The sequence below is a fragment of the Petaurus breviceps genome, unplaced genomic scaffold (genome assembly GCF_028583685.1).
Source record: "Petaurus breviceps papuanus isolate PSGF00001 unplaced genomic scaffold, PetGlider_PUasm1.0 186, whole genome shotgun sequence".
In the NCBI taxonomy this organism is placed as follows: domain Eukaryota; kingdom Metazoa; phylum Chordata; class Mammalia; order Diprotodontia; family Petauridae; genus Petaurus; species Petaurus breviceps.
This window is the reverse complement of record NW_027185798.1, coordinates 17,499,511-17,508,944: the sequence shown is the minus strand read 5'-3', so window position 1 is coordinate 17,508,944 and position 9,434 is coordinate 17,499,511.

Here is a 9,434-nt window from a genome sequence, read left to right as displayed (position 1 = left end):
GAGGGGAAGGAAGGGGACAAAATATGAAACTCAAGGAATTGTGGAATTGAATCTTGTAAACTAAAAGTAAACAAATAAATTAATAAAAAATATATTTTAAAAAGTTGAAATAAAATCGTATCAGTGAAACTCAGTTTAATTCACAAAAAAACTTTTAGCAACCTAACCCTTAATTCCTACTAGGCCAGAAGCTACTCTGGGGATGAGAAGAAAAATATACAGTCCCTGCCCTCAGGGAATTTATGCTTGAGATTACCTCCACTGCTGTGCCCAAAGCAGTGGAGCTGTTCTGTTCCTGCCCTTTGATCCAGTGGTAACTCTGCTGGGTCTGTATCCCATTGAGACAAAAAAAAAAAAAAAAGGAAAGGAAAAGGACGGACTTGTGCACAGCTGTTTGTAGTAATGGCAAAGGGTTAAAAGTTGAGGCAATGTCCATCAATTGGGCAATGACTGAACAAGTCGTGGTATATGAATGTAATGGAATACTATTATGCTATAAGAAATGAGGAGCAGGTAGATTTCAGGAAAACCTGGAAAAATTTACATGAACTGATGCTGAGTGAAGTGGGCAGAACCAGGAGAATATTGTATAACAGCAATACTATACAATTATCAACTCTGAATGATTTAGCTTTTCTCAGCAATACTATGCTCCTAGACAATTCCAAAGGACTCATGAAGAAAAAATGCTGTCCATATCCTGAGAAAGAACTATGGAGTCTGAATACAGATTGGAGCATACTATATCCACTTTATTTTTTTTTCCTCTTGGTCTGTTTCTTTTTTCACAACATAACTGAAATGAAAATGTTTTACACAAATGCACATTTTGGGTGGCCAGGTAGCACAGCGAATAAGAGCACCGGCTCCAGTGTTGAGAAGACCTGGAGATCGAATCCCGGGCTCAGACACTTAGCACCCACCCAGAAACACCTGGCTGTGTAACCTTGAGCAAGTTACTTAAACCCAATTGCTTCGGGGCGGCCAGGTGGCTCAGCGAGTAAGAGTACTGGCTCCAGTGTCGGGATGACCTGGATCAAATCCGGGCTCAGATACTCAGCACCACACCCAGAAATAATAACTGGCCGTGTAATCTTGAGCAAGTTACTTAACCCTGATTGCTTAAAAAAAAAAAACAAAAAACAAATGTACATGTTTAGATTATGTCAGATTGCTTATTATCTTAGGGAGGGTAAAGGTCAGAGAGGGAAGGAGAAAATTTGGAACTCAAAATTTTTTTTCTTTGCTTTTTGGAGGGGGAAAGTAGGGCAGTTGGGGTTATGACTTGCCCAAGATCACACAGCTAGTTTTTTTGTTGTATCTGAAGCCGGATTTGAACTCAGGTCTTCCTGACTCAAGGATCGGTGCTCTATTCACTGTGCCACCTAGCTGCCCCCAGAACTCAAAAATTTTAAAGAAATGAATGTTGGAAGTTGTCTTTATATGTAATTGGAAAAAATGAAATACTATTAAAATTTTTAAAAAGAGAATGCCTCCACTATACAGATAAGTAGATACAAAGTATCTACTCAGGAAACTTCCTATAGATAGAAAGTGACAGGAGCTATATTTGAAAGAAAGCTAGGGATTCACAAGGGGTTGATGGGTCCCATAGATAGGAGTTTACAATTAGTTATGCATTTTAACCCAAAGCACAAGATCAGATTTAAACACAGGTCTTCCTAGCTCTTTAGCCAGCTCTAAAATCTCTAGGATTTTAAATCAGTGGAAATTTGGGGAGAAGGAATTCCAGGTAGACTGAATGCAGTGAGCAAATACTCAAGGGCCTATTTAAAGAACAGTGAGTAATCCAGTTTGGCAGGAAGTAGGGAATTTGGAGTAGATAAGCTTCTAAAAGTGCAGTAAGGCTAGGTTGTAGAAAGTTTTGAATAGAGGGCTAAGGAGCGTGGAATCGGGGAGCTATAGGAAGTTTTTGAGCAAGGGAGTGGCGTGAAGGCAGGTTTGCCTTAAGATTATTTTGGTGAGTAGAATGGATTGGAAGCCCGGAGACCACTTGGGGGAAGTTCCAATGATCCATAAATAAAATGAGAAGTAATAAGGACCTGAATTAGCTTCCCGAGGGTGAAGATTATTTTTTGCCTCTTTTTGTATCCCTGGGCTAAGCACTATTGACTTGTGCTTATTGACTGATTGAATTAATTATTGTAATGGCAAGAAGGGCAAGGAGTGGAAGTAGTGAGACCTATCAAATAAATAAATAAATTATGGGACATCAGTACAATCTTTGGAATCAGTATAAATACTTGGACTCCATCTCTAAATCCCCTAACTCTGATAGTTAAGCTTTTGACTTGTCTTATCCAGGCCAAGTCTCCACTTGACTTCCTAGCGGTCTGTGCTCAATGTGGGTATGCTTTCCCCCTTGTCCTATCTCCCCCCCCTTCCCACCCCCAATAAGCTGCAAGCTCTCTGAGGGTCTCCCTTGTTTGTGTTTCTAATCTCAGTGTTTACTTAGCAGGATGCCCAGAACATAAGAGCTTGATAAATGCTCTATTTTTACATACCTGTGAAAAGAAGCTTTAAAGGCCTAGGATCAATTTCTTTCTTCGTTTATGGGCCAATAAGAGTGTTAAACTAGTTGTAAAAAGTAAGCTGGGCTAGATAATTCCTTTAGGAGGTTTGAAGCAGTCCCTTTAGTGAATTAGAACCTGGTCACTGGACAAAGTAAAAATTGGGGGCTTTCTCTAGCTAAGCCTTTCAGCAGCTGGGAGTTTGATAGCATCCTTTCTCTACCCAGAAACAGAGCTAATGGATACCTACCCCATTCAACAGTGGGAGAGTGAAGAGAGTTTAAGGCACAGTCGAAGGAGTAGAGGCCTACTCTTCAGACAGACACACAGAGAGATAGTCATTAGGTACAGGAAGCAGCATCAAGGAACAGGACCTCTGGCAGCAGAGAAAAGTGGCCATGGACTCAAGAGACAGTGGGTGTCAGCAAAAACTGATCTGCAGAAGGGTTCAGACTCTGGGAACCCAGCTGAGTAACACAAGGGAGAAAAACGTGCCCACTGTAAGGACATGGTGAGAGCCAGGAAGTCAAGGGGAGACTTGGCCTGGACAAGACAAGTCAAAAGCTCACCTAACAGAGTCGGGGGATTTATCGAAGTATTTCTGCTGATACCAAAGATTGTCCTGATGTCCTGATAATGCATTTATTTATTTGGCGGGTCTCACTACTTCCATTCGATGCCCTTCTTACCGCTACAATAATTGTCAGGAAATCCCGGGGCTGGGATCCTGTCTCCAAGTCCATCGTTCTCTAGATACCAGATCTCAATGGCTGATTTTAATGGGCAGGTGATGCCCGAGTAATGGGGAGCTGTGGGTCTAGGTGTTTCTTATATATGGGCCTCACTACCATTGTAATCTAATTGTAACGTAATCTAAATGTAATATAATCTAAAGTCTCAAGAGCTGACATTGATATGGTGGTTTCTGCCCAAAATCCAAACAAGGGGGTGGGAGTTGGAATATATTGTCTTGGCACTGTGTAAGGAAAGTGAAATTTGAGTCAGAGAATCTGTATTTGATTCATATCAAAGGAGACCAAATTTATAGCTGGAGGCAGCTACATGGGGGCAGTGAATGAGCACTGACCCTGGAGTCAGGAGGACCTGAGTTCAAATCTAACCTCAGACACTAGCTATGTGACCCTGGGCAAGTCCCTTAACCCTTATTTTTTTTTTAAAGTCTGAAGAAGAAGAAGGGCATCATTCCCTCTCTACTGCCACACTCTTGTCTTTACAAGACATCATTGGGTATCACTAACCCTCCTGGGCCTCAGCTTTCTTATCTCTACAATTAGGCTTTTGGACCAAATCATCTCACTGTAGAATTAATCTTCAACCCAACTGTGAGGTATATAACATAAGAATTATTCACCCCCATTTTAGAAAGGGGGAAACAAGGCCCAGAGAAGTTAAGTGATTTACCAGGGTCACATAGATAATAAGTGGCAAAGTTGGAATTCAAACAGAGTTTCTCTAATTCCAAAAAGCCAATAATCTTTCCAGGACATCACTGTGGTTCACTGGTGACTGACTGGAGGTGGGGAAATAAGAAGAAAGAGGAAGGGAGGGGAAGAGACAGAGACAGAGAGAGATGATTCAAAGATTCTGGGTGGCCTGGAATGACTAGTTTGGTTTTGGAGTCATTGAATTTATGGTGCCATTAGGGAATCTAAATGATGATAGTGATGTATACCTATCTGTGTCTAAATGTGCATTTTGTAAACACCAAGATTCAAATGAATTTGCCTCCAAAGCCTCCATCAGAAGACCCCATGCTGTGAATTTTATCCAAGCAGTGGGGAGAGGGGGAGTAAGAGGCACTGAACTATTCAGTTTTTTACCCCAGTCCTGGAGACCAAAGGCACAGATTTATAAGACTGTAGAGCCTGAGCTTAGGAGGATAGCCTGTGGCTTTAGAAGCTGACCTTTTCCTCTGATTGAGATTACCTGTCTCAGGTAGAGAACAAAACTTGTGCATTGTTGTGGAGTGGATAGAGTGCTGGGCCCAGAGTCAGGAAGATCTGGGTTTGAGTCCAACCTCAGACACTTAATTTCTATTTGCCTCAGTTTCTCACCAGTAAAATGTGGATGATAAAAGTACCTCCCTCTCAGGGTTGTTGGGAGGATCAAATGACAATATTTGTAAACTGCTTATCATAGTAGTCACTTAATAAATGCTTGTTCCCTTCCCCCATCCCCATTGTTCTTCTCCCCATTGCCCCCACAGCAGTAAGGATTCCAGCTGCACGATTTATTCTCTGATCCCCCAGTCTCACAGTTTCGAGTTGCAATAGTATTGGCTGTCATTGACTGTGGGTTGAACTCCAGTCCAGCAGTTGGAGAGGACAGCCATATCTTCACCTAGTCCCTACCCCAGCCAGGTCCCTGCTCCAGGGTAAGGGAGCTTGCAAATTCTGGGCTCTTTAGCCAGGGAGGCTGCTCTGCCAGAAGGGGTGGGGACCTCAGTTTCCCTATATTCAGTTCGGGGATAATGAGCCCAGATCTCACGTAACTCTGAGAAAGGTGCTAAGTAAGTATAAAGTAAAAAGCATTATCTCAGCTGGGTGTTGGAAACTTAATTAATTAGCCTGCATAAAGCCTCCAGCTCCTGAGGATAAAAGGCTTCATCTAATTATTGTTATGGTTGTTGGGCCCACTCAGCTGAGAGTTTCCACATACACCCCCTACCTCCACCCCAGACACCACACACTTCTTCCCTCTCTGTGTCTCCCAGGGGGCTAGAAAGAAAGGCACCTGCTGTAGCTTCTCTTCTTGGGTCTCATACAGCCTTCAAATACCCTGTTCTATCTATGTGATTAGCTGGAGAGTGAAAACTAGCCTCATTGTGTTTGGGATGGCCTGCCAAGACTTGGGGGAGTGACTGAATAGAGGTCTAGAGCATGTATGTTTGTCTTAGAGGGGCCATCTACCCACCCTTAGTAGTTGGTGAATTCTAAATAGAAGCTCTGAATAAAGGACCTTAAAGGTCATGTATTCCAAATCCCCCATGAAACATGAATTCCTTCTATAACATCCATGAAAGGAAGTCATCTATCTCTGATTGCACACCTTTGATAGCTGGCACAGCTGCTTTTGACCTCCTGAAACAGCCTATTCCACTTGTAAACACAGCTGACTTTTAGGTATTTAAAACCTAGATCCCAGAAAGCTTTTACCTAATCTTAGTTTTGCTTTTAGGGAATCAGTAATAATAAATCTAACCCTCCTTCCATATCCCATTTATTCCATTCCTCCAAGTTAGCAACAAACCGTTCCCCTTCCAAGAAGTGCTTTAATCTATTGACATTTAGTCTTCCAGTAGTTGCCTTGCCTTTCGGCCACAGCTTTTATTAAAAGCAAATATTTAGCTTAGAGAGGATAAGTCTATGATCAGTCCAGCCCTTTGTGCTACACATCACCTTAGTCACTCTCACATCCTGTCTATCTCTTCTCCTTACAATTACATAGTCTATTAAATGCCAATTTTTGCTGTGAGGGCTCATCTATCAAGTTTTATTGCATTCAGTTAAATGGAAGACAGTATTGATGATGAGAAGGTCATGAGACACATAAGTCTTCAGTAGTAAGTGACCATTGCTGTTACTGTTTTCAACTCCATTCCTCCCTAAGACACCCTGCCATATCTGGTAGTCTGTGCCTGCTCTAACATACAGCGATGATGAAGGTCTCCAGGTCTTCATAAGACTTTTCTTTGACCTCAACAGGATTCGCCATGGTGGGAGCACAGGCACTGATGATGGTGGTGTGGCATTTTCCTTTGTGTACAATATGGACAGAGAGTATGATGTGTGTGTATGTATGTGTGTGTGTCACCAGACAATAATTACGACCTTCCTAGGTCTTCTTCAGGCTAAATCACTACAATCCTTTCTGCATTAACTAGTGTATCACAGTCTCAAGGTCCCTTAACATCCTGATTGCCCTCCCCTGGATTTGCTTCAGTCCGTCAATATCCTTTCTAAAATGTAGATCTCAGAACTAGGTGTGATTGTCCAGGGCAGAGTACAAGTGGCCAATCGCTGTAGACATGTAAGTCATTTTCAGTGAAACCCAAGAGTGAATTCTTTTTTGGCTGCCAAATTCACATCATTGATTGTCACAGAGTTTTTCATACTCCTGGGCTCCCAAGTCCAAGTCGCTCTCCTTTTCTGGTACAGTTGGCATTCATCCAAATGTAGGACTTTACAATTCTCCCCATTTAATTTCACAGTCAGCAATTCAGCTCATCCTTCCAGCATGTTGAGACCGCTTTCATTCCCAATTTTGTCATCTCATGTGGTTAACTCATTTTCTTGGATTCCTGTCATCTGGGAATTTGATTAACAAGCCATCTATGTCCTCATCCAAGTTGTTGTTCAAAATGTCACAGAATAGAGTCGAGGACTCTCTGTAACACTGCTCTAGAGATATTATCTGACTGAGCAGGGCTGAGAACCTCAGAAGTCAATGCCTTCTCCACTCTCCCCCCCCCACTCTATTTCCTTTGTCATTATTTTAATCATAATAAAAATAGTTAATACTTATGGAAGACCTTAGTTTACAAAGCACTTTCTTCACTCTGTAAGATAGAGGAAATCTAGTATTATTCTAGTTTTGACAGATGAGCAAACTGAGGTCCAGAATCTTGCTGTCCTATGGCTAACTATATAGCCAAACCAAGACTTAAACCCAGGTCTTTTGATGGCAAATCCAGTATTCTTTCCAGGAGACCATGTTGCCTCTTTCCCACCCTTTCCTTTCTTTTCTCCTTGTCCAAATAATTCTCAAACTTTTTGGTCTCAGTATCCCCTTACACTTTTTTTTTTTTTTGCTTTTTGGAGGGCAATTGGGGTTAAGTGTCTTGCCCAAGATCACATGGCCAGTGTTTGTGTTAAGTGTCTGAGGCTGGATTGGAACCCAGGTCCTCCTGACTCCAGGGCTGGTGCTCTATTCACTGTGCCACCTAGCCGCCCCATTCCTTTATACTCTTAAAAATGATCGAGGATCAACCCCAAAAAGTTATTTATAGGTGTTATATCTATTGATATTTACCATGCTAGAAATAAAAATGCCTTAATATTATTAGAAAAAGTTTTGACTTAAAGGACCCCTGAAAGATCCTAAGTACCCCAAGGGTGCTTAGATGAGACTTTGAGAACCACTGCTCTATCCTCTTCCCATATTGCAAATGGCACTCTAGGGTCATTGCAAGGTATCTTACTGGAATGGATATTTCACTTCTTCCCTCCCCCAAGCATCTGAAATAAGTATTGGAGACTGGAAGAGGAAAGAACATCCAGTCTAGGCCCCCTCAGCATACTGGAAGTTTTAGCCCTACCTGTTCTCAATCAGCCAGGTATTCATTCACTAGGTAGGGAGAGCAGGAATTTAGGATGCTGCTCACTGGGTGACTGAGCAACTTAATTAGCTGGGAGGAGTATGGTACAAAGGAAGATCAGCTAACAGAGGGATCCAGATTCTGACAGGATCAAGATCCATTTCTGACAGTTACTAGAGAGGTGGCTATTGGCAAATTATTTGTTTTCTTTGAGACTCAGTTTCCTCATCTGTAAAATGGGCACAATAACAATATTAACAATATCAACTCACAGGTCAATTGTGAAAATCAAATGAAATAACATACATAAAGTGCTTGATAAACTCTGGGGAGGGGGGAGGGAGAATCTTCAGCCTCTAAGTCACATGTGACCCTCTAGGTCCTTAAGTCAACTTTGACTGAATCCAAACATCACAGAACAAATCCTTTTGTTAAGGGGACAAACTTGAGGACCTAGAGGGCCTTGCATTGCCTCGAGGCTGCAGGTTCCCTGCCTCTGGGAATCAACAAAACAATAAATCAAGTTCTGATTTATAGCTTTGGTGATTTTCAAGGTGTAAATGCTCCCACTGAAAATTTAACAATCAGCTCTCCAGAGCTGGCTGTAGCACAGCCCTGGTTAAAATAATAGATTTAGAACCAAAATTGATTGTAGAAGTCATAGAGTCTATCCCTTTTATTTTACAGATAAAGAAACAGGCTGGAAAAGAAAGGTTGTGATTTTTGAGCCATGATTATGGAACTAACAAGTGTGTTAGAGGTGAAGATCTGAACACAGGTCTTCCTGAGTTAATCCATTATAACATGATTCCCCACTATCCACTACGCCAGAACTCCTAGGCTTTTCCATACTGAAGGGAAAATTCACAGAATCACAGTGTAGGAAGTGATTTTAGGGCCCATCTTGGCCAACACACCTGACCAAGAATCCTTTCTACAGGATTACTGCTAAGTGGTCACCAAGCCCCCCCTAGAGGCAGCCACCCCACTCCCTCCTGAGGCAGCCCATTCCATTTTGGATAACTTCTATTTTTAAACATTTTGTCTTTCATCAGGCTTAATATCTGCCTCTTTGAGAAGTGTCCCTGTTTCCTAGTTCTACTTTCTGGGAGTCAAACAGAACAGGTCTAATCCCTCTATCTATGAAGTCTCCCCAAAGCCCAGAATATCCCCCCCAATTCCATCTCAAAATATTCACAGCAGCTCTGTGTGTGTGTGTGTGTGTGTGTGTGTGTGTGTGTGTGTGTGGTAGCAAAGACTGGAAACAAACTTGTTTACTGGAAACGAACATTGATTGGAGAACTGTCAAAACAAAAAGTTGTAGTACATCAGTGTAATGGAATATCATTGTGCAGTAAGAAATGAAGACTTGTAAGGAGAACCACACGCTAATTGTGAGGAAATACTGTGAAATGAGAATGACCAGCAAGCTTGGCCCCAGACAAGCTGCCGAGAAGCCACCTTCTTCTCTTCTTTGCAGAGGTGCTTGACTTTCTTGCCGTATGGGTTAGTTTTAATGAACTATTTTTCCCTTCTTTTAAAAATTCTTTGTAATAAGGAAGACC